The sequence below is a fragment of the Corvus kubaryi genome, unplaced genomic scaffold, assembly GCF_017639235.1.
Source record: "Corvus kubaryi isolate FWS band 111438036 unplaced genomic scaffold, C.kubaryi_AGA036_p1.0 136, whole genome shotgun sequence".
Taxonomy (NCBI): Eukaryota; Metazoa; Chordata; class Aves; order Passeriformes; family Corvidae; genus Corvus; species Corvus kubaryi.
Window position 1 is genome coordinate 7,829,484 of NW_024580670.1, and position 25,701 is coordinate 7,855,184.

Below are 25,701 nucleotides of genomic sequence, written 5' to 3' on the forward strand. Positions count from 1 at the left end.
TAAAGCCCAAGCTGAATACATTTACATATAAAAAAAAAAAGTTTTAATGTCTGTTCTGGAACTGAAAAGAATTGGAAAAAAATCTCCTGTATGTTGAGAAAGAGGTGAAACAAGCAAACTTGAAAGCTGCCTCATACAGCAAGTAACACTGTCTGTGATCTGCATTTTAAGAGCATCTTCAGAAAGAACCAAGTCAAAACAAGGATTATCAATACAAAAGTATCATCAGAAGGATAGAATTTTATGGGCCTTCTTCCATGCTTAGACAAAGAGAAATAAATGTGCAAGTAGGAGGCTGAGAGAGGATTATGACATTACGTGGAATGATTATGCTTTTATTTCCACAGGTAATCAAACGGAGAAATAATCGAGTCAAACTCATTATATCCTTGCTTCTTTTTGCCCTTTGTTTGTCACTCCAATGAGGAAATTTCAAATTTACAAGTGAAGAAAAATAACAGTTCACAAGATATTCCTCCATCCGGTGTCAGAACTGCCAATCTGTGCTTATTTGTGTATGGATTGTGAACAACCTGAACACAGACCATGAGCATGGTCTAGATTTGTGAACAGACACAAAGGGCGTCCACTCAAAGAAATGAGAACATAGAAAGAATGGCTGCTACAAGGGTAAAACATACGTGCAAATGGTCATTCATGAAAAGCAACATTCAGTGGTGAAATAATAGCATTGTAGTTACTGTGGCAGTGAATGGCACAGCTCTCACCCTTCTTTACATACTGCTTTTAACCCAATCTTATTTCAAGTGTCATGGTCCAAAAAGCCCTGACCAACTGTTCCAGGGTGACACTGTGATGCCTGGGACATCTTTTCCACTTTTATTTTTTGATGTATATGTGTTAAATCATTCTTAACTCTTGCTACCAAAGAGTTGGTATTTTTTTGTATTTCTGTATGAAGGCCTAGCCCTCCATTTTTTATACAAGCACATACACTTTCATTCATTGTATTTGACCCAAACATTCTATTTCTATTTAACACTTTATGTATAAAATTTACTGTATCAAGATATTATAAGTCAATAGAAGAAGCATTTACATTATAATGAGCATGCAGCGATTTCAACCTGATTGACCTTGTTACAGCTTGTCATTCAATTTCTTAATTAAAAAGATGCAATTTTGTTTCTATAGAGCACCCAAGGAAGATGAAATTCTGAGCCAAAAATAAACCAAAACACTTCTGAAACTTACAAAGAAATGTCGTATCATACTCCAATGTGAAAGGTCATTGATTTACTGCCTCTGACAAATTATAATTAATTTGGAAAACAATGTTTCTTACCCTCATTAATATTTTTCTTTATTATAGGGATAGAGGTCTGAGACTTGGACAAAACAAGAAAGGTCATAAATAGAGCATCATTCTGTCACTCTTGAGAATCTACTGAAGTCCTCAGAGAGGCAAGTTATTTAAGAATGTGCTTAAATGGCCCTTGTCAGTAAAGAACATCAGCGCATTCTTTTCTTTGCTTGGAGATTTAGGTATCTTTTAACTGTACTTGGTTGAACTGAGGAATCATTCTAAATTCAGAGATAGAGCACAATTTGTACAATAAGAAAGGGAAATATAAGTACAAATACAAATTCCAACTTCCTCATAAAAAGGAGTCTTAGCATTATTTCTTGACTTCATTTAGCAGGAATGAAAAAAGATTTTATACAAGAATACTGCTTTGACAGTGGTGCTTTGCAGTAAGGATTGCTCCTTGAGTTTCCTTTCCAGAGTCTGATACCTATGAAGAGCCCACTGCTGTGGGGGTAAGTTCTGAAAAGCAGCTGTCAGGGTTCCTATCGAAATGGTTTTGGGATCAGCATTTCAAGGAGTGAATGGTATGCTACAACTGTTTCACCTAATCCAGCCAAGCCCAGCAGGGTTCAGCAGGTGATGCCAAAGAGGTGTTACAGATGTTGTGACCAGTTAAATTGTTAAGGTTCTATTACTTTCTACATAATTTCATAATCATTTTGCAAACATTAGTGCAAGACATTAAATCAAGCATTGCACTTGAAATTTAAAAATAAACTCAGGACTGTAAATATTTATATGTGTTAATAATGATGTCACCAACCCAAACTACGCACAAGCAAGTGTAACATCACATGGGGTATGAAATTCCAGACCTTAGTGAAAGCCCTCAGAAAGCGATGGCAGTAAGTCTGTCTGCTGACATCAGCCAGCTTGCCAAACACCAAACCAAATGTGGGTCATTCTGAAAGCTGGTTTTGTCTGGTTTCTCCTGGAAAACTGCATTGTGGCACTTTTAATTTTCCCCCAAAAGTCAATTAAAAAATGAATGCAGGAGGAAGGACTTTTTTGCTGAGAGAAGTACCCTCTTGATCTTAGATGATTATAGATTTAATGACTCATCTCATTAGCCGACACTGCTCTGAATGGTTTTAGTTAAGAAACTATCAATCACTGCTGGAAATTCAGCTTCAAGTATTTGTCTGCAAACAGTTAACAGCCAAGATGGATGACAGGAGATGGAGAGGAAGGACGTGGCAAGAGGTGCCATGGTTTTGTAGAGCTTGTTGTCTGCAACCAGATGTCCATTGCCCAGCCCATTCCACAGGCTCTCCTCAGTGGTTTCCTGCAGAGCACAAACTGAGGAAGGCACCTTTGCCTTGGGGCTGCACCTACAAAGCTGTGAACTCTCCAACATCGAGCGTTTAGTTCCAGCAAAGGGATACCTTGTCATTCACTGTCACTGAATGACACTGAGTGACATCCAATTCATCCTTGCCACTAGATGACAGCACAGCAACACACATCTAGGAAGGAACCAGTATTTTGATACGGGTTAAGAATTCCTGGAGAAACAGGTTTCAGGAATTTTAGGACTAGCCCCATGGAGACAAGAGATGACATAAAATTTCTGTGTCTTTGGACTTCCCCATCCAACATGAATGATGAGAAGGAACTTGCATGATGTCTGTGTTGCTGAGCAGGACAAAAGCCTCACGTGCACTGGAATGTTCCGCAGCTGGATAGCTTCCTGGTGTTTGTACAGTAAAGCAGAAAGTATGAGAACATGGGGGCCAGTAACCCTCAATGCCAAAACATAGACCTGGCTACTAAATCCAAATGTCTAAGGAAGGTACTTGGTACAAGAAGGAATTAGGATCCTTTTGAGATCAGATGACTTCTGATGTTTTTGTTTAACAGGTCTTTTCCCAGTGCTGATCTGGAAACTTCAAGGATAGAGTAGACCTTTACATATTGAAAGACTAGAGAAGGCTGGTACTGATGGATGCTTTGGGCTGGAAAGCACCTATAATTCTGCCATTATTTCATGCATATTTCTTGACAAACTCAGGATTTCTGGTAAAATACTTAACTTTTGTCTGATGTTCTAATGAGAAATTAAAGACAATTAAGGGAAAAATCCTATGAGTTCAATTTCAGGAACATTATTTCTGGAGAGTTGATGCAAACAAGAATCTTCCTTTCTTCTCTTTTTCTCTACTCCAAGTTATACTATTCTTCCAAAAAGAGAGAGAAGAGGGCTACCACACAAACAGGTCTCTGCTCCAAACTTCTATAATCCAGTCCAGTCCCTGTGCTCAGTGCAGGGAGGTGGAATACATGATACATTGACATCCTCTTTAATCCTTAAGCTTTCTTTCTTAAGTCATTGTAGTCCTTGAGCTTGAATTAATACAGTATTTAGTTATATTAATTCTTCACACCCAAAGAAGGAAGGTCTAGGAGTAGGTCAATATTCCTGTGCCACAAGACAGGGCTCTACACCAGACTCTAAGGAGAAGGGTCTTTTATGGTAGAATAATCTAGAAGTTCCTTCAAATGAATACTTGGACTGGTCTCCCATATTTGTGCAAGCAGTCTACCTTCAGGATATTCTGAGATCAATCCCAGTCTCTTTCCTCTCCTCTGCCCTTTTCCAGAAATTTTCTGAACATCAGACTTTTTTTTGCTTGTCAAAAAATGTGGTTCATTCCTGTGAAAACTTTGGCTTTTGAAAACCCTGCTTTTCCAAGAAACAGTCTTGTTTCCAAATTTTTTCCAACCAACAGATGGGGAGAAGGTTTATTGTTTTCTATGTGGCAAAAAAAAAAAACCAAACAAACCAAAAAGAGGAAAAACTGTGGATTTAATTTCCGTACAACATTTTAAACCCCCGCCCCAAAATAAAACCAAAAAACCAACCTGTCCTGCTTATCTGTCCTTTCTTAAAGGCAGACATGTCTAGTCCTGAATTATTAGAGTGCTTTCCTCCATGTTTGGTCAGTCCCTGATAATTAGTGCTACTGCACATGTGTAGGTATTCACCACATACAGGTGGTGACACAACAGGACTGCAATATATTAGCATTCTGTGACTAATTCTTTAACATGTTTACAATTTTCCTCATAATTCTGCTTTCTTTCAAAGGGTAAGGAGAAATTACAACCCACTGAGAAAAGGAGGAGAGAATAGTTGTGTGTGGGCAGAGAATAAGTGTATTCCAGGATTTTGTGACTTTTTCTTTCATCTCTTTCTATTTGATAATAAAGCTGGCTGATACCATACAGGGCGTATTTTCCCATTGGCAAAAAATGTGTAGGAGAAAAAACCCCAAGCATGCCATTAATTGCTTATAAATATATGCTCTCAACACTAGCAATCAGCCTTCAGGATTTCTAACCTCTAAGTTCTGTTCAATTCCTTCATTTGAATAAAATTACCAACTTGTATCTTTTCTAGCATGATTAAACACATCACTTGCAGGCAGGTTATGATTAAATAGGAAAGATTTGCATTTGTTGAAATACACAGTCTGTGTGTCTCTCTGTAGGTGTGTCTGTGCATATCCATGTCCCAGTATCAACTTCCACATGTCTGGATACACACATGAATGTGTGTGACCATGTCTGTAAATAGGGGAATGAGGAGCAGGGAAGAGAAACCAAAGCTAAGTTACATGGAATGATCTAGATGTTCAGGCCAGATTCTTCAATCTTCTGCACCCAGTAGCATCCAATGTGACATTCATAAGAATGCAGTACTGGATTTCGCAGGGAAGTTCAAGATACAAGATGCTGAGCCTTTCTCACTCTTCCAATCACATAGCTTGAGGAGGTCAGCTGGAGGTTGTTACTTCTTTCCTAGAAAACCTGTGTTTTAGAAGCAAGTAGGAATAAAAAAGAAACTCTCCCAGCTTGCTGAAAGCTTTTTTGTTAGACAGTCATGTCTCACATACATATGGTTGCACCTGCAAACACTATAGGAATATTTGTGCAGGCCTGCTGAAAAGCTGGCCATAAAAGTAATTTTCCCCAAAGTCATGGCTATAAAAAGAAATTCCTTACCAAAGTGTTACATGCTTTAAAATCTCTTCTTATTTCCCTTATTATTTACTGTCATTCTGCCCCCACCCCACCCTACAGAGTACCAAGTCTGTGCTTGAGAGACACAAACATTCTCTCATGTTATGATCTGATGCTATAATGTGTTCTGATACTGCAATAATAAATGAGAAAATTAGTGCCAGTAGTACAACGTATCAGTACACAATAGGAAAAACCACATGAGGCATGTGGTGAATGCTCAGTGGTAATTGGGAATAAGGTGGGTACTTCTGCTGATCATGTGCCTGCCTATGGCAACTGAGTCTGAACTTCGTTTTTCCATCACTTGGCTGGTTTAACACTGATATAACACCACAGTGGAATTAAGACCAACTGACACTGGTAAAAACGAGGGCAAAGTTAAGTCTCCTCTAACTAAATATCATGCAGTTGATCTTCTTTTCCTCACAGTCTCTAGCTTTTCTCTGCCTGTGGCCAATTAAGTAGGAGGCTTCTTGTCCTTCTACGTCAGGACATTTAATTTGTTGTTGCTGTTCATCTTGCAGTTACAGCTGTCAATCAGCTTTAAGGGCTGCACTGTCAGTTGTGGTCCCAGAGGGCCAAAATGCAGAGAAAGGCCATGTTACCACTTGCACTTCTGTCATGAGAATCAGGAGTTTATCATGTTAATAAGATTATGGTAAGAAGAATGCTATCTAAGCATGACAAATTTAAATGTCTTAGAATCCACACTGTTGGATAGTACAGCTTTTGTCTTCATTCATAGACTTGCATTACAGCACTGCTGAGAGACTCTACTGTGCTCTTCAGTGGAGACACTTGCAATGTAAATAGAAGGACAGAAAAAAGAGAGCAAAAAGCAGAATCTTCATTCAAGTCAGACTTTCTGGGTCTCCATGAGATTAAATGATCTGTCCAAGGCTGCACAAATAGTATGTGGCAGTGACAATTTTCTGTATTTCATAGTCATTTGTAAACCTCTGTGCTACACAGCCAACAAGTTTTCAAGTTGCCTTTTGATCTGTATTTCATACTGAAATCTATTGCCTCGAAATAAAGTCATGATTACTCAACTCTGAGGAAGTTTGATGCCTTTTACACTAGTTACCACACCTGGGAAATACTGAGCAGTTTTATTTTCTGGTTCATCTCCTTCACAGTTCTGCCCACCTGTACTGCAGCACAGTGGTGGGACACCAGTTTACCCCTCATGCATTCTCCCTGGCTTTGCAACCTATTGCAACCTATTGCAACCTATTTGCAAATGGGATTCTGTCTTTTGTCTTCTGTCATTTGTGGTTCTGTTACTACTCAACAGGAATCAATGATCCTTTGTAGCAAAAAAAAAAATTAACCTCGACTGATAAAGTTAAGGGCTAAGAGTTGTTTTGAAAATTTATTTGGTAGCCACAAAGTAAAAAGATTTCAGAAAAGTCATGTATGCTGTAACACTGCTGATTTCAGGAAAATTGTGTCAAGCAAATTTGACCCATTCACTTCTCTCTTATGTAAGGGGTAAGGGATACTCAAAATTGACAAAGTCAGAAAGGACTAAAACAATCACAGATAATTCAGATAAAAGGAGCTTAACTGTACAGTTGGCTAGGAAGTAGAAATGACTATAGTTGGACAAGAAAAATCCACAATTATTTTGGTACTTGCACGGACTGCACTTAGAATGTTTGGGAATGGCATCCATAAGGTGCTAAAATTCTCTAATAAGCCGAATGTGTATTTGGGTATGTTGGAAAATCAGTTGAAAAGACTAAGAAAAGGTGGTTACACATATGGGGCAATGCTAGCATGACAGATGGTATTTGTTTTATTTATGTCTTCACAACTGTGTTTATGTTCTTTCAAGAAGCCTATCTGGGTGGAGTCTTGCAGAGAGGTTGTACAGGCTCCTTCCTCAGGGAAGCTGTTAAGTGTGTTGAGACAGAAACAATTCCAGGCTTCATGGGGCCAGCAAAAAAGATACAGAATGAAGATGATGGCTGGAAGCTCGTGCAAAGACACTGCAGAAGTGAGGAGGATGAAGCCAGGCAAATCTCACAAGAGATGTTCCCTTCCAAGGAACAAGAGAACAGAATTTGCTCAGTGACTTAGGAAGTCATTGAGTTAACTGGGAGCAAAACCACCTACAAGGGATGTGAGGCAGCTACATACAAAACATTGTAATGCAGTTCTGTCTTCCCCACCTGTTTAAAATAGTATTTAATTAAAAAGTTTAATTTCTAGTTTTCCTTCAAGTAAATGTTGGCTTTTCTGAATTTAAAACCATTCTGTCTGCACTGGGTGGAAGGTCTAGGCACATCAAGTGTAGTGCTTCGTTGACTCACTGTCCTGGCAACAGTCAAAATACAAAAAGCGTTAAGACAACCTAATTTATTGCCAACACCTATTAAATATTTTCTGACTTCTTGGGAAATCCTCAGTGATAATGAATCCTTGAATTACAATTTTGGTCTTTAAACCTTTCTTTCAAGAACAACAAATATATTTAGGAAAATATCTATAGTAAGTAATATGCTTCAGGAAAAGACACACTCTCCTAACAGAAGTTTGGTTTTTTGCCAGATGTTGAGCTTTGGCTCAACTGAATTTTCTCTTAGAACATAGTTCCATCTCCAGGTAAGTCTCTGAGCACATCACTAAGATATTGCTTTTTCTTTTCAGTTCTTCAGATAACTGCTTCAGGTGCTTTCTGGCTACTGTAAAATAGAACTCCTCTGTGGTGAAAAGATTTTGGTTTTACTTTTCAAGACATTCCCAGGAGAATGGGATCATTCAGCTGTCAGCTCCTGTTAGGTAAACAGCACATCTTGGACCTTCGTGCAGAAGCCTCTCATTGCTACCACTGCATACAGGATAATGCAAGCAATTCATACTTTCCATTTATGTTAATAGTGACTTATTAAAAATTCATCTGAACAATTGAAGCTGGTAGAATCCCCCTGAACACTGTATAATTAATAAGTCTTCCACAAAGGTGACCTAGGCTCAGTATGCAATATGTATTTTTTTGGCTTAGCATGGGAGTTTCTTGTTCCCTACTAGAGGAAATAACTAGTGTCCCTATGCCAGTGCCAGGGAATAACTAGGTATTTTCCAAAGCTACATTACTGAATAAGACACTGCCAAATGTAACTGATGGTAAGTGCCAAGGAGAGAAAAAATTATTTCTTAATCTCCATTCTCTTCTGACACTTTCCCCCCTCAGAACATTGCAGATGTTGGGGGCTGGCTCTCTGCTTCAGATCCCTCTGCACAAAATAAAGTGAGAAGAAGCAATGGTGTTGCCACTGCCTTCTATCTGGTGATTGAGGGTTAGAGCAGAAAGAATATGAAAAATACAGACTCAAATCTCATTTTATCTTCAGCAGATTTTAAAACACATCTTCATCCTTCTGTTTTCCTGCAGCCTGGTTGATTTTGAGAGTTGATCTCAGTTTTGACTGTTATAATTTCTATTTAAGTAGTATACTTAATTCAAAAATATAAAGTCATTGGAGAAAGAGTCCAAGACTCTTCATTTCCCAAGTGAAAAGACAGATTTTATTTGCAGTGACTTTTTTTATCTCTCTCTAAATACAAATATATTGAATGTTCAATTAATAATCTTTTTTTTTCATGCAGTGTGCTAGGAGTTCAAGAGATGAGTATTCTCTCTTAGAATAATCAATAATTGGGTTTTGAGGACAACATGATGGAATTTGCAGGGTCAAGTCACTCAATATGGATCTGTCACATCTCCAATTTGTATATTCAAACATTTCAGCAAAATAGAGATAAACTCTGAACTCTTCACCGGCAAAAGGCATTTGTGATCGTGATCAATGACTTCTTGGTTGTTTATGATCATGATCAATTGCTGGTGGACAAGTTTTACAGTTATAGACTCCAAGTGGTAACTGAAGAGTGAATCTGAGGATTAGATGTGGTGTGTCTACACTCTCTCTCAGTCACCTCTAAAGAGGTGCCTAAGGCCAGTGTAAGCACTTTAGAAGATCTTGCTCTTACTGAATTGTTCTTGGGTGAAAAATTAGGTCTGTAAAAAAAGTGTAATTCTGTGCTTTTCCTAAACCATGTATGAATAAAAGCAATAATTCCACTTGTACAAGCTGACAAAAGAGGGACACCTTCATTTAAATTGTATAAAATGGGAGTTATAAATTATATAACTTTTTAATATATTATAATTATAACAATACTTTAAAAATGCAGTAATTTTAATGAGCAATGAAGTCTGAAGTTGTTAAAACTATACAAAACAATACTGACTTTTACAGCTGTGAAAGTTAAATTATTTGTGGAAGTGGGATTCTAAAGTATTGATCAGCAAATCCAGTCCTCCAGTGTGTTACCTTTTTTCATTCCATGAAACTTAAGTGTCCATAGTCCTTTCACAGTGATTTAAAAAATGAACATGGAAATGTATTCCCCCTTCAAAGAGGCTTCAGTTACTAATTCTGTTGGTCTGATAGAGCAAGGATGGTGAAGTAACTCAGTGCTGAGTCTGAGCCTGCCACAACAATCAGAGTGTTTTTGGACTGCCAGACAAATCAGTCTTAACAGCATATGTTCATTCCAGAGTCTCGACAAGTCTACAAGGATGCAATACATATTTTCTTACTGTTAACAACTTCATGTCAATCACCAAACACATGAAATTGTAATGGTTACATATTTTAGAAGACACATATCTGGCCAAGGAGGATTAGAATATTAAATAAAACTTTTGTTGGCATGGGAAATTATGGCACAAAAAAATCTGTTGGGGTGAGGGCTGTTATAAATAGACAAAAAGAGGCCATTGGTGACCTTTTAACATTCAGACTAGCAGACTCCCCTTTTATAACCTATTTATTAGGCACAGGAAGAATTTATCTGCTTAGTAGAGGAAAAGAATTCTTATTTGTTCCTCACAAAACCTGGTTTTTAAATGCCTCTGTGACATCTCTGTCTCCTGGCCTTGCTCCTATATAGCAATCAAAACAAAAGATGTTATGAAACTATAGAACTTACATATATTAACAGTGTATTGTTTCTATAATGGGAATTGCTTTGAGTGACTTTAATGCTCTGTAAGAGCTGCCTTCATCAGTGGAGTGGCCAATGGAGTTACACAGTCCAAGGGAGACCAAACAGTAACCTGCGTCCCCAAAAGAGAGGGACAGCTTCTGTGAAAATAAGTTCCTCTCCTGAGAAAGTCTTTCCCCCCTTCAGCCCCTCTTTTAGACTGTGATCATTAGCTATGTGTTTCTCAGAGGAGTCTAGTTGTCTCTAGCTGAGTACAAAGCTAACTTTAATACCTCTGTCTCACTTTGAATTCTATTCTATTACAGCATCCTTGAAATCTGTCAGGGAAAACAAGCCTTATTCCTCATTGCTCTGCATCAAAGACACATAAGCTGGAACTACCCTGACTTCCTGCACTGCACCCTTCCAGGAGTGATAGCATCCCATACCTAATAAGGTAATCAAAGCTGACTGCAATACTGCAGGTGGAACTAGATTTTATACACTATGTTTTTCATTTGTATTCTCTGTGTTGGCATTTTCATCTTTCTATGGATACATTTGTTTTGTAAGCGTGTGTTTTTTTCCAATTCACTGGGATGATGACTTCAAGTAGTTACTGAAAATAGCCCTTATCTATTATTTTTCTGGTCAGTATTCTGCACAAATTGTCTTTTTAACAAGTACTTCCTACTTCCTTATATAAGTCCAAATTACCTGTACTGTTGGAGACCCTGAATGTCAGTTACTCCTAGTTCAAATACAGTTCATATCCCTTGGTAAAAGCCTGTGAATGCCCTGTGGTTCCCCAGCTATGCAGTCTTCCATTATATACCCACGGACTCATAAGAGAGTTGCACATCCTGATACTCCTGGCTGATGAGCAAGGAGACAAGGAGGAAATAATTTTACTTTGTCAGACAATGTCTAGGTCTTGGAGTTATTATTACTGAGTCTGCAGTCTTTCTTCCTTGCTATGAGAGACAACTTTTTTCTTTAAAGAAACTAACATCTAAACAGATGAGATAAAGGATGGAGAAAGGAATAATATATCATCAATTTTATAGATAAATAACAAAGGTACAGGGAAGTTAAGATACTCTCCTGTTGTCACACAGGAGGTCTTCAGCACAGGTATGTTCCAAACAAAGCCTTCACTCTTTGGTGAGGAGTCTATGAACTGTGAGTTGCAAGGATGTTAAAGCTCTTTTGTTAAATCACATTTCTCTTTTAAGCAACTTACAGCAGGGCTTTTTATGGGAATCTTATGTGATCTAATTAATCATCTCCAGACTCATCATTGCAGATTCAGTACCTGCATTTTTATCAAGCTGGCATTTATTTTGGGATTTTTCAGTTTTGTGTATGATAAACCCTACCTGAATTCCCCCAGGTTCTTTGTTTTGTTTTTATTAAAGTTTCCTGTCTCCCTGTTGCTGGCCAGTGTCCTTAGTTACATTAATACTCAGTTCACCATGTGTGCAGCAGGTAACTGGCTTGTGCACACAGTGAACAGAGTTAATGCTGCAGGTGTAGACTGGCTGTATCTGCACTAAATCTGGGATGAACTGTGAGTGTGAAGTGGACTGAGTTCCCACTGAGCTCTGTATTGTGTGGAAGAAGTAAAACTTATCCCAGCCTACATTGAGTCTACACAGTGTAACACTGCCCTTTAATCTGTATTAGGGTCTCTCTGTCCAGCAAATGAATTGGTTTTATCCAGGATGGGGTTAGGCAAGAAACAAGTGTGTAAATGGTGGGGACAATGGGGAGGCTTTGACTGAGATGAATCAACACAGCAGTGCAGCTAATGCTAATTGAATCCTTCCACTCAGCACAGGATTACTTTCAGTTGGTTCTAGAATGGCCTTTTCCCCGAGATACTCACAGATGTCACCAGAAAGGACTAGGAAAGGACAACCATGAAAATCTGTCTAATGGCATCATTCCTCTTGTATTCCCTTCCTCGTTTGTCCCAACTTCAGAGCATGGCCTGAAAACAGCAGGACAAACAAATTCCCAAACACCTTCAACAATTTGCATTGTTAGACATGATCTGAGTCTCCAGGGCTTTCTCTGTTCCAGAGGCCAATGCTACCAGGATGGTCAGAAGCAAACATGGACCTGCTTCAGAATAGTTTTATTTGGGAATGGGGAGAGTCAGAGATAAGTGGCAACATTTGATACGAAAGAGATAAAACCACAACTGTGCTTCTCAGGGAACAGTTTCTCTCTTGTATGCATGGTTAAAAATGGGACTGAATTTGCATGTGTGCTTATGATCCCCAGAGTGGGTCGGGGCCTTTCTGTACTACAGAAGCACAGAACAGAAAAGCAGCCACAAAAAACGTACATCAGAGACAGAAATTACTTTTCTGCTCCAGGATTAAGTGTATTCATCACATCATCTTAGCTAGAATTTTTGTGGCTTGGTTTCCTTTGTTCGGCTGCTTTGCATGAATATTAAAGGATGATTTGGGGAGGAAGACAAAGTGTCTCTTAAGAAACAGAAACACAAAGAAAAAAACCTTTTGTTTGCAAGTGCACCAGACCTTATAAAAGTATATAATCCATGGATCATTGGCACGATCAACTGTAATGGCTCCAAAAGAGCCATTGTGTTAATGTGGCCGATGAGCACGAGTACTGCCTCTGCATACTAAAAATTCTCATGAAAATTTAAGAAACATGCAGATAGTGGATAAGTGAAGCATATAGCTGTTTTTAGAAATTGAGAACACAGCACTGTAAGTCTCATCAGAACGTAGAATAAACCACCAGCAAAATGTAACTTTAGTAACATCTGATATTTTTTCTCAGATAAAGTAACTGATTTTTTGACAAAGGAAATGAAGCAGGTCTCATTCATCTGGACTTTATAAAGGGTTTTGATATAATACCATTTGGGAAATTACTAGTTAAGCAAGAGAAGTTGGGGAATAGTAGAGGAAATCTAAAGTAGGCAACGAAGTATCTAAAAGAGAACAATTTAAAGGGAAAGCATTGCAATGAAAAGAGCATGCTAATGGAGTTCTTCAAAGACTCATTTAATATTTTCATTAATGAGCATGACACAGAAAGGAAAATGTAGTAATTTCCTCAAAACAGAAAACCAGGTGAGATAATCAATGCAGAAGAGGACTAGAATAACATGTGGGTCAACTTAGATGATTTGATGATCTCAGAAATACAAATTGAAGGGCATTTGATATTGCACACTGCAAAGTCATGAGTTCAAAGATGAAAAAGGATTTTTGCTTTTAATTGGTGAAAGTCTACAAAAGGATACTGCAAGACAACTGTAAGGACTAATGCAAAATAGAAGAGAGAACACTTCATCTTAGGATGTATCAGGAAGGTATGGGAAACAGTATTCCATTTAGACAGTGATGTAAGACCTGATCTTGAATATGACTGAGAATCCCAGCCTGAAAGAACAGGATTACTAATGTGATTAAAGAAAATGCATAGAATTTGACTTGTCTAGTCAAAAAAACAGGCTGGGAAAGGTTCTGATTAATGTCTGCGAACAATGAAGAGAGGCAAACACCTGACATAGAGGGTAAATATTTAAATTAAAAGTATTGCCAATAATGGGCAGTTTCACATTGGCAATGCATTTATTTTAGCTGAAAATTAGGAGATTTTGGCCATTGGAGGAGCGACATGCTGTAACAACTTCCAATAGGAATAAGTGTCAAACATCCAGCGGTCTCTTAATACAGGATGTGAACAGTTTGTGAATGGGATGAACGGGAGATAGTGGTGGCAGCTCCCAAGCTGGGAATCCATTTGTGTCCCAGATGTGATTCTATGCAATAATATATTTTGAACAGTAATCTTACTAACTAACTTCTGAGTGACCAATCCATGACCTTGGCCCACGGTCATGTGATTCAGACAGACAGTTCCTAACTCAGACTTATGTCACATCTTGTATCACTTTGCATGAGAACTGGTATTGCTTTCCATCTTACCGCGTTATACTGCAGCTGAACTTTTGCATCCCAGAACTTCTGTACTTTAAAACAAATGTATAGTTTGTTTTCTAAGTAATTCTAAGTAATTTTATTTGTACCCTTCTTGTTTCCTTTTATAATTTTGTTCTTTAACTTTTCACAAATTTGTAGCTAAATATTCTGTTTTATTGTGCAACTAATCTGTTTATTTCCAAATCTTAATTTGGGTTGAGTTTTTTGACACCCATTAACTTTTGATTTTATTCAGCAATGACTAAGACTGAATGACATTAATGAAGTAGAGAGAGATGGACAGAGACAGAATTTAGAGCCTCAAAAGAATATTCTGATGTTGCTGTGCATTAAGTCATCCCAAGACAAAATGATACAGTATTAATTATATATTTACTGTCACATTCTGTACGGCAGGAAAAAGTGGGAACTTGCTTGAAATCCTCTGTTTTTTACCTTTTTCTGCTTCCTAGGATTTATTTCACTTCAATCCTTTGCTATGTAACCTTTTTTCTGTGAGGTCTCAAAGAAGTCTGTCAGATCCATCTCAGTCAATTCCTTAAGATCCTTTGGTTGAATATGATTTAGATCTTCTGAATAATAAATATTTAAATTATCTAAATATTCTTTTACTTCCTTTTTATTAATTCTGCTGCTAGATATTCCCAAACCTCATTAATATTTATCTCACTGAGCTCCATGCTTTCCTTTTCTTTTATATTAAATACAGGGAAAAAATGTAGATGTTGAGCAATCCTTTTTCTCTCTGGCCAGTATCAGATGACCTTCCTTTTGATTTAGGAGATATTTGTTTTCTTTTATCCATAGTGTATTTATTTTCTTCATCTCTTCTCCCAGGTTGCTCCATTAACTTGAATTCTATTTTGTCCTCTCCCATCCTTATTATTTTTATATTTCTGTATTACAGATGTAGCTGCTTGTATTTTTAGCTCTCATCTATTGTGTTCTTTTCCTTCTGTCGGTTTGTAAATGGACAGTGTTGCCATATTTATGACTAAGGGATTTTCTATGTAGGACTTGCAGACTGCCTCATAAAAATACTAAAATATGTGCTTTATATATTTGTCATATATGCAGCTATATAAGAATAATGCCTGTTCATTTTTGCTAATTTAAAATAGTGGAATTAGAAATAGCAGTTTAAGGATGGTTGTTGGATGCAGGTGTTTGAATCTGAAAACTGTGTGATTAAATGCTGGCATCATCGTAGCCTATGGGAATACTGCCATTTGCTTCAGCTGGGTTAGGGTTTTATTCTGATTCTGCATTTGTACATAGCTTTAACTTTAAGCCTCCAACGAGACTGATGGCTTTAGCAGAAGTTGCAACACAGTAACATTATTCCTCTGCTTAAGTGCTTGCTGAACTGGGGCAGTATTTTTCAGGTAAGAAATGTTTTCACACAGAGAAAAAATTTGTGTAGAATGAAGATGGCCCTATTTTAGAGCTAATGAATAACTTGAGGGAATCCTTCATGTGCACTTGCTCAAAAAATAGTATTGAAATATTTATGGACAATGTATTATTTAAAAATATCTGGTATAGCCACACTCTCATTTGCGTGTTTTCCTGCAGTGCTCCATCCACAATACTTCAAAGAACAATTGAAACAATACTTTATTAATTATCATTAAGCAATAAAAACATCCTTAAATTGTGGCATTATGCAACCCTAATTCAAAACTGGAAGGACTTCAGTTTTTATTGTTGACATGACTTGATACAGGTTGCTATGTTTGGAAGTTTGGGGTATTGTCTAACAAAAATGCCTAAAAGTACTACTGCTATGCTATGACTACTATCACAGTATGGGTATCTATGTACACAAGTGTTTTTTAAACAATGATTTCTCCACAGAATCAAAACTTGAATCATGTAGATATTTGGAGTATCATGTAAGTTTAGGGCCTGGGGAGGTTTTCTAATTGTAGGGAATTCTCCAGGACATGCAGCTGATGTTGATACATGTTTGCAAGTGTGGCTGTGTCCCGAATATGTGTGCTTGAGACCACCCAAAAAATCACCAACAAGGGTATGAGCAAAAGTCAGATTTAATATTAAACTAGAAAGCACAACAGGCTCGTTAGCAAGATTCACTCTACTTACAAAGGACAACTAAGGCACAAGAAGGGAAAGCAAGCAACAAAAAACCCAAACAAAATCCAGGCAATCAAAGCAGAAATGAATAGAAAACTACCTAGGGGGGTGTGTGGATGTGTGTGTAAAGACAATGTAAACAAGGATGAAAAGGAATGCAGCCTAAAGCTTAACAACATTTAAACTTAACAGTACTTTAACTTAACTTATAGCTTAATTTATAGCTTAACCATAACAATCTAACAGAGAAATAACACTTAACAGCATTTATCCTAAATTATAACTATAACTTAACCTAACTTCCAGATTTGCTGTAGCATATAAGCAAATGGTATGCATGCAGACAGAAACAGTCAGCGCAAGATAAGGCACCTGTGGAAAAATTTGTCCCTCAGAAGTCAGGGAAAATCCTCACGTCCGATGCTTTTGCATCTCTCAAGAGGCGAAGGATCGGGCCTCGAGGAATGAGGGTGTCGGCCCAGTGCACGTCGTATTTCGGCGATGCTCCAGGTATGGCAAACCTGAGGGTTTGCTGGCTCTGAGATGCATCCCACTCAGAGGGAGATGCTGGTCACAGGCCCGCTGCAGCCCAGGAGAGCGCAAAGGGCCCCATCTTGGACCGCTGTTTACAGGGTTGCAAGAGAGCGGGCTTTAGTCACAACAATGTTTCATCCTGGCTACAGTCTGGGTTGGCACGTTCTTTCAAAGTGTGAGAATAGGAATGTTATGCCATTCAGGCCAGAGAAATATTTTCCAAGGCTGGTCATGAGAAAAACAGAAGCTTGCTAGGAGTTCCTGGGAACAGACAGTGTTTTTTGGTATGCTCTGAAAGAGCTGATTCCAGGTGGTATTTTCAAGGACAAGGCCTAACAAACATTTCTCAGATCACACTGCAGCCTGGAAAGGAGTGGAGGGGTGGGGAATGCACCACCACAGGCTGAAAGCTAAGGTGGGATGATGGCACACTGCGTGGCTGCAGGCTTGGCACTTAAGGCTGGTCTATTAATATAGGCACCTTTTTCTCATCTGACTAATTTATTGGGTGTGAGTAGTTCTTTGAGCTGCATCATGAGTTTTCACAGAAGTTGCTTTCTTAACGTTGTGCAATTAGAAGTCCCTCTATAGCAACGACAAGGAAGTACTCCCTCTTTCAAGTTCTCTGTGCAATTTCTTATTGCCAACTCAATAGATACTGAAATTTTGAATTTTGTAAAAATTAAGCTTTGCATGGTAAAAACAGACACTATATTAACTGCACTAAAGCCAAAGTTTATTGTAAATATCAGGGCTCCAGCTGTAGCTTTTTTATTGTAAAAGCTATCTTAACTATTTCATTCAGAATCAATAATGACAAATAAAACAAGATCTTCAGACACTATCTAAAAGGACAATATGCAGACTACATTTCAAAATCTCAGTCTGCTTTTACAGGTTATTAATAGGGATTACTTTTTATAATTCTTTTGTAATTCAGATTCCATCTGGTCTTAACTTATGCCCTAGAAAATGCAAGTTTAGATAGAGATCTTGAGTATCTGTCTTATTGGCTAGAGCTGCTTGGAGCTGTAGTGCCAAAAGAATGAATGTGAAAACTGGCATGCAATGAAGGCTGATAAATAGAGATGCAATAGCATGAAAATTATAGTTATGAATAAAAGATTTATCCTCAACCCCATGATTTTTTATATCATTTATATCATCATAGTATACAATTTTCCACTGTCACTTACTCCACGCTTCCAAGATTCTTCACAGGAAAGTAACTGATACTTTCAAGTCAGAAATACCAGCAATTGTTCAATAGCTAAACCAGGCAGTTGCAGGAGAAATGGCCATAACAATGAGCTGGAGCTGCTCATCTGGGATCATTTTGTTTATATTGATCTCTTGCCAGTGTTTGCACAGAATAAAATATCTTAGCCAGTCTGTAGTTTGGAAATAAATATAAATGTCTAAGGATGTACTGTCTTTATCCTTTCCCAAATCTTGGCTACAGGACACTTTCCAATTTGTTTGTCTTCTTTCTTAAGTATATAAAAGCCTTTTCATACCAAGAGTAATTAAAGTAATAAAAAGACATTACTGGGCCCAACTAAATACAAAATGAATATTCCTAAATATTTACTAAAGGCTTGTTGCAACATGGCAGTGTTATTCAATATGGTCCCCATCATTAACAAGTAAACATGTATGAAAAATGGACAGAACCCCCACTACTTTTCCACTGTTGTGCAGCTTTAACTCCACAATTGTCTCCAGTGTGGCAATACATTACTGTTGAATTTCAAGCCCAGCACCTGCCAGAGGTTCTCTGTTCCCATAAAGGGAGGGAGTGGAAACAGAACAGTGCCCGCACTACTGGGTGCTCCTCTGCGTCTGTCACAGGTTCTTTGCCAGAGTATGATGTTTAAAACCTCAATTCAAACACTGTGCTCTGATTCTGGACCATCATTTCTTTACCTCACATCCCTCCACATGTGGGGAAAGTGAGATGCCTCTTTGCTAAGCAAAGAGGGGAGAAACTGATGCAGGTGAATTCTTACAAACCATCTCTTGCAGACTCATATTTGTATCTTACTGAATGCTAAATACAAAGCAGATACAACTTATGCTGTGCAGTAAAACTGCACTATGCACCATATTTACTGTATGTTTATTTGTAAGTGGAAAAATTCAGAATGATAACCATTCTTTGACATTTAATACTATTCATGTTTGATTACAGAAACAGAGTATGGATTTCAAGGTTAAAACCCTCATTGCACTTGAGGTGTTACAATCGGCTCATTACATGAGATACTGAACACAATGCACTTCCTATTGTGCAAGATTATGAAAATCTCCTTCCTGCATGAAATTATTACGGTTTTTCTAAGTCATGGGTGACCATGTTGGATAGTTCAAAGAAAGAATTTTCTGAATTTTAGATTTTCTAAAGTGAGTTGCAATGCATGCTTTAAAAGGCTTCCTCATATTCTTAAGTACAAAACAAACCCAAAAAAGCTAAAAGTGAATTTAACATGAAAACTCAGTTCAATTTTATCCCTCAGACTCCAGTGATATCTTTTTCACTGGCTTGTTTGACTGAAGGCAGGGTAAAAAATATGAACTTATTCTAAATCTTGAAATTTTTCATCAGATTCTGTTTGATTTAGTAAAATTTGTTCTGCACTGCTTAAGTTGATGTCAGTGTACAAATATTTACATATCTTAGTATTCTTCAGGTATAATCCTTCATAGCATTCAAGTGGAATGTCTGCAGTTTTGTAATAGGGAAAATACCTGCACAGGGATAGACTTTACATTTTATGCTAAATATATTAAAATTCAAATGAAGTCTTATGGAAAAGAGACTGAAACCAAGAGTCATTTATCAAACATCACATAAAAATTTTAGAGCAGCCAGAGCCAGATTCTGCTCCCTGTGGAGACAGATCATAGCAAAGGGTAGAACTGAGAATGTAGGTATTAGGAAAAAACATGGCAACTTTCTTTTTCAGCACTGTAAGTTGGTTATAATTTCACCTCAGTGCCCAAGGACAGGGTTGCACTCCTTCGAACACTGCCGCTGCAAGATGGAATAGTCTTTTACTGAGTTTCTACATATCCTATTATCTACATCCTATTCCAAATCTATCCATTGTATTGTGCTATGGTGTTACCAGATCCAACTGCATCCTGCTTTGCTTTTAAGCAGAGAGTGCATTTTGAGGACTGAGTGAGGACTAGAGAATCCTTCCCCATCTTACAGGAATCATAAAATATATCAGCTAAGTCAAGCCTTTTTGCCTACTCACTGCCTGAGTGGAATGCCAAGCTAGGTTAAAATTCTGCCTATAGCTTATAGTCATTCTCCTCTACCAAATATAAAATTCTCCTCTACCAAAATAAAAGGATTTTTTTCCCACCACTTATTTAAGGAAGCATACTACATTGCATTTAAATGTTCCTGTGTGGCCTCATGTTTGCGAGACTGGAATTTATTTGAATGTTTTTGTTGCCACTCTGTTGGCAATCACTCCAGGCTTGCTGTCTTGCCAACTAAGGGATCTTAACAGTACTATCTGTTTCTTGAGTAGCACCATTTTTCTCTGTATTGCTCTATTTGCTTCTCATGCTAATTTTGTTTTGCTTAGAAGTTTCTTGTGATAGGTACGCAGTTCTGCTTTGTACTCTAACCTTTTTCACAAAAAAAAAAAAGTATGAAAGCAAAACAACAATTTAAAGACCATTGAGTTTCTCTATTGAATTATTTTGTTCTAAAAGACAAGCAGCTTCATAATGAATCCAGTTGGGAGGCTTATAAGGGACTGATTTGAAACCTCAAATATCTTGGTCTTCCCCTAGAATTTAGCAATATAGCTTTTGATTCATTCATGCAGCTTGTATTTTTATAAGGTTAGTCTCAGCTGGTAAGGCTCACTTCTAAACGCTTGCTAGGGAGCCCACAGCAGCCATGGCCAAAGAGTACTGATGAAGGAGAAAGCAGAGTGGCAGCCTTCAGTTAATTACTGTGAATCATCAATAAACCCACACCCCTTTAGATTCTCCCTCTCTCCAACCATTGGTAGTGGCACTTCACTGCTCCAGTTTGGAATGCTTTCCTTTCCCCAAAGGAGTGATATAGGTGAGAATAAAGTGACAAGACTGTGCTGAGACTGTGACACTGAGTGCTGTGAATTTTTGTCAGTCTTTGCACAGGGCCATGCCTGCTTCTAGTGCTGCCTTCCTACTTGCAGACTATATTCCCAGATTAATGCCAGAGAAAACCGGTCATGGTCTTCTGTTAGGCAAGGAACACCTATTCAAAACTCCATGGGTTTCTTACTGAAAGAAATATAAGACAGGGCCATATGTCCTTCATTAAAACTCCCAAATATAAACAAGAATACATATTACCCGAACTATTAGTGATCCTAACCCAATGTCAACAAACAAAAAGCATATTGACATCCAGTTAATGGTTAAAGTAATAATTTTGACACATTCTGAACAGGAGTTGAGAAAACTGTTTGGCTACAGCTGCCAAATAAAGAATTTTTCAGGTCATATTTGTGATTTATATTGGTTAAGAAACGGCACCAACCAAAGTTTCTTAATGTCCGAATCATAATTGTGACACCTGGTGTGAAGCTTCCTCTTGCAGAAGCCACTTACACTAAGTTTGAATTTGCACTGGGTATTTGTGCTGTGCCATTTCCATTGTGGAGGCTCACTCTGCCCTCTTCGCAGTGACACGAGATCTATAGAGACAGCTTGGCAGGTCAGAAGGGGAGGACCACTGTTCTCAGTTGTTCCCAGTGCCTTATCTGACATGGGGAGCATGGCATGGGACCAGGGAGAGACTGTGCTACTCTGTGCACTCCTTCCCCACCAGCAGCTCCAGAGATCAACTGTCCTTGCAGCTGTTCTGAATGATTTTGAGGAACAGTAGTTTGATGATTCCCATTTACCAAAGGTACAGTAATAATATCAGTTCCTTATGACTTAAAAGGTCAAAATATGCTGCAATAAAAATTACTATGAGAGAGTATTTTAGAACAGTTTAAAACTTGTTCCTGTGTTTTCTAGCTCCTCTCCTTTGCTGACTGCATAGATACTCACAGAGGTATGAGCAGACAGAGTTTATGAAACCTACAGTCAGTTTTAAATCCCCCCATCCCCTTGAAAAAAGCATTTTCCAGGGAAACCAAACAAAAATAAATCTAAAAATACCAGAATATCCCTTACCTACTCAAAATAGAGCACAAAAAGGAAAACACAAAACATTTAAGCTATCAGGAGTGTGGAAACTCTTCAGCTTTCTCAGTTTTCTGTGGTCTAATCAAGAGTGCAACTGCATTTAAGTAGCTCCTGGCATAGCTGTTTCAACCACTGAATGTTTTTCACAAGCACAAGTATTGTCAAAGGGTAAGTTACATTTTTGTCAATACTTTATTATACTGTTCTCAAGGTAAGTTTCCTTCAGGTAATCTATGGATTCAAAGGACAAGCTCTAAGATAGGCTAGCAGAATTTGATTAAAAACAATAACCGATTGAAATTGGTTTTATGTGATTTAGAAAAAAGGTCCTTAAATGACATTGTGTCACTGACATATGGAAATTTTAGAAAAATTACTCCATAGCTAATACCAAGCCCTTCAACATTAGTCCATCAACCAATTTAAAACACAGTTGAGTAAACCTCTGATTGGTTTTGTTACTTCCAGTGAGATGCTTACAAGAGAAATTTAGTCCCTTTTTCTCTGTAAAACAGAGCTCTAAACCAACTTAACTTATGAAATCTTCAGAGGGAAAAGATAATTTCAAGCTTTTCAAAATGAAACCCTTCATGTAAAAATTTTTGAATTTTATGTAAGTTCTGTAAATCCATATGAACCATATTTCTCACCCTGAGCTTGTCTGTAAGACTAGGCTTAGTTTGACAAAGACCAAAGATTGTAACCATGCTTACCTATGCTGCATTAAGAGCTCTGTGTCCCTCAACTTTCCTGCCTTCGTTTCTTCCTGTCTTCTAAAGCACAATACTTCCTAAGTAACATACTCAGTATATCTTGAAAACATTTTATAATTTCTTTTGACATACCATGTCAAACCAAGTGCCAAAACAAAAGCAATTTTTCCCTTGATTTTGCAAAAATGGTACTCCACTTTGATGTATGCCCTTGATAGTATAACAATATGATTATTCTTTGCATTAATATTCCCACCTATTGTTTAATAACTTCTGTAGATAACATATGTGATGCTCAACCTTTTCTTTTCTATTTAATTATTGTTATATGTGTTTTAGTTGCTCTGGTTCCTCACAAAATTGCCTAGCAGATTTTGAAGGTTAAATGAGTTTTCTGTTGTACATGAAAGCTTCCTTGCTTTTTTTTTTTTGTGATAAAGATCCAGTTACTTTTATACTAAAATGCTCTTGCTTAAGGTTTTTGTTGCTCCTTTAATTAAATAGGCACCATATACCATCTTTTTTTCAAGCATTGCAGAAAAAATTAAAACCTGAACCAAAGTGAAAAACTTTACTGTTTTTAGAAACAGGTAATGACCGGTGATCATAAGAGTAAATTAAATCCTGAAGTCTTTGTGTTTAAACCTGTTTGCTTTTCTGCCTTTTACTCTTATAGTTTTAACACTTTGTGTCCCCTGTGTAAACTGAGTATCTTACCAAAAATATTTGGGTAAAAAATACAGTAAGGAATTTCACTGCCCCTTAGTTTCAAACCACAAAATTGATTTATTTGAAAGAGAAGTTTTCCAGCATGAGGAGACAAAGATTGGTCTTCATTCTAAGTACAATGTTAACAATCTAAAGAGTTACCTAATTTATTTAGTCTGTGCTGATTAACTTCATTCTTGATGGAGACAGTTGCTATTGCATGTGATGACAAATGAAACTCCCTCCTATGCTGCAAAGTTTTCTGACTAAATTGGCTGGTTTCCTACTAGTCTGAATGGCCACAGAGAGCATGAAAAAGGAAACAGATGAAAGGAAGACTTGTGGTGTTTTTTAGGGTTTTTTGCTGTTCTTAAAATTTGAATTCAAATTATCAAGCTGTGTTGATTTGAAAATTGGTGTTTATATTTTATTAATTGTATTGTGTGCTGTGACACATCTGTGAACCTACATCAATTAACCAGCTTCTTTTTCCAAGAATATGAGTGTTGTTTCAATTATCCTTTTGAAATTTTATTTGTGGCATGCTGTAATTATACCTTGCACATACATTTTGTAAAGTTTCCCATTGAACTGAGAAACTGTACATTGTGTTCACAAACCCCATCTTGTGTCTGCTGTTTTAAGCATGCTGTGAAAACTGGTCCTTTGTGCTCCAAATGTAAATTGGACATAGCTAATTGCACCTACTGCTGGTGAGCACGTTCAGTGAATGCCTATTTCTGGAGGGAAATATGCCTCCACTCCTCATGCTTAGATAGAACTTTGAGTTCTCCTTCAGATGTGCTTCATTATTGGCAGGGGTAGGCTTCACTGCCAGTGCTTCTTATGGGAAACCAGAACATTTTGTACTTTACTTGTTGATACAAACCTGGAAATGTTTTCCTGGTTTGGATGTAGAATATTTCTCATTACTTTCCATGCAAAACTCACTTCCTGAAACCGTGAGTGATGAACCTTATTCTGAAAGTAAAAGCAATCTTACACTCTTGTGCTGTTTGTAGAGTCCTTCACCCGACAGAGAGGTACAACACCTAACACAAAGAGAGGCTGTAGTTCTGTGGTAAGCTGCAGCTGCTGAGGAAGGGAAGAGGAAGGTTCAAAAAAGGATGTGGTGCTATTATTGAAAATTCAGAGTCATTTGTGGATGTCTTGTGGGCATAGTCAAGGGAAATGCACAGAGGTGTAAACTCAGCAGACATCTGGTGGTAACAAGTTACCAGAGAGGAATTAATGAATGGCTTCACAAAAGGGGCTGTTTTGGTTAGATGCAGTATCATTGTTACTCTGCCTGAAACATGAGTCTGTTCCTGGTTTTGAGGAAAAGAGAAATGACTAAAAGCAAGTTAGAAGGAACAGCCAGTTGGTCCTAAAGAAGTAGTTGGTGAGTTGACCGGTGGAAATACACTGTGTCTTGAAGAAAAGTCTCTTAGTGAGAGCAAACCTGCATCACAGTAATGAAGAAGTGGAAGTGAAACTGTGTATGAACGCCTAAGGCCCAGCCCGCTTAGAATAGTGCTAATCCAACACATTACAATCTCTGTATCCCAGCTAAATAAAACCAACAAAATACAGCTTTAGAATTGAATACGAAATAAAGGAGTGAAAACTTCTTAAAAAAATCCTATGATAGTTTGCTGATTTTCTGATGGCTACACACTAAGATCTCACAGAAGCTTGTGGATTGTGAATTATATCATTTCACACAAAAAGAAGAAGTAAACACGCACTTTAAATTGCACAACCCAGCAGAAAGACCATGAGAAGAATCACCTTGTTATAGGAAAAGACTGCAGGATTTTCATTTACTTACACCATTTTTACTTCTTCAGAACTATGTTCCTACTTCTTGGATACACAACAAATATTGAGGCAAAAGACAATAAAAAGTTTGTTTGAAAAACAAACAATACATGCTATGTAGCATCACAACTCTAAGGCTTGTAATTTAATATCATGTAAGATAGTTTCACATGAAAACCATAGAATTCACTGAAAAAGAAATACAATTCTCATGCATCACAGAGGAAGATAGATTCTCATGTATCATTTTACAGGCAAAACACCTTTTATAAGG

At 37.6% G+C, this 25,701-nt stretch overlaps 1 long non-coding RNA gene across 2 annotated transcripts in view; it reads left to right on the top strand.

Moving 5' to 3' along the window:
• LOC121658428 overlaps positions 1–25,701 on the top strand; it is a 62,359-nt gene that overhangs the window by 31,441 nt on the left and 5,217 nt on the right. For both annotated transcript variants that reach the window (XR_006013966.1, XR_006013969.1), the window contains exons 3-4: positions 8,012–8,143; positions 10,681–10,811. This is a non-coding gene — a long non-coding RNA (uncharacterized LOC121658428). The remainder of the gene's footprint in view (positions 1–8,011; positions 8,144–10,680; positions 10,812–25,701) is intronic.